The sequence below is a fragment of the Meleagris gallopavo genome, chromosome 24 (genome assembly GCF_000146605.3).
Source record: "Meleagris gallopavo isolate NT-WF06-2002-E0010 breed Aviagen turkey brand Nicholas breeding stock chromosome 24, Turkey_5.1, whole genome shotgun sequence".
Lineage (NCBI taxonomy): Eukaryota > Metazoa > Chordata > Aves > Galliformes > Phasianidae > Meleagris > Meleagris gallopavo.
The window spans coordinates 3003204-3003720 of NC_015034.2; positions in this window are offsets into that span (position 1 = coordinate 3003204).

The following is a 517-nucleotide window of genomic DNA, read 5'->3' on the forward strand; positions in this document are numbered from 1 at the left end:
ATACACACCCAGGTTTATCTGGTTTCCATGCTGTGGCCGAGGTGGGTGAGTCACCCCAGGGCAGGGTTGGGTTTCGGGGTGTGGGGAGGAAATGATGCTGAGCTGCCTCCCCCCCCCAAAATTCATCCCATTGGGGCAAAAGCGCTGCTTGGAGGGAGGGGGGTTCCCTGCTGCTGGGGGTGCTCTGGGATGAAGGGCAGCAGCCTTAGGTGCTCAGAAGGTCCCTGCTGATGGAGAGGGGGCAACTTATAGGGACTTTTTGCTTCTCAAGGGAGCTCCAGGGGTCTCTGCTTATTGGAGGAGGGGGGAACGTCCTCCCTTGTGGCCTCGGGCGCTGTTTTTTTTTTGGGGGGGGTCTCAAGGAGGTTCCTGCACCTGTGCTTGGAGGTCCCAGGTCGGGAGAGCTCGTAGCTTTTTAAGGGAGATCTGCCCGTAGGGAAGAGCTCGGCGAGGTTCCTGCTTCTTTCGGGGTCTCCAGCCCTGGGGGGTCCCTAAACCTGGGGGGGTCCGGGGGTCC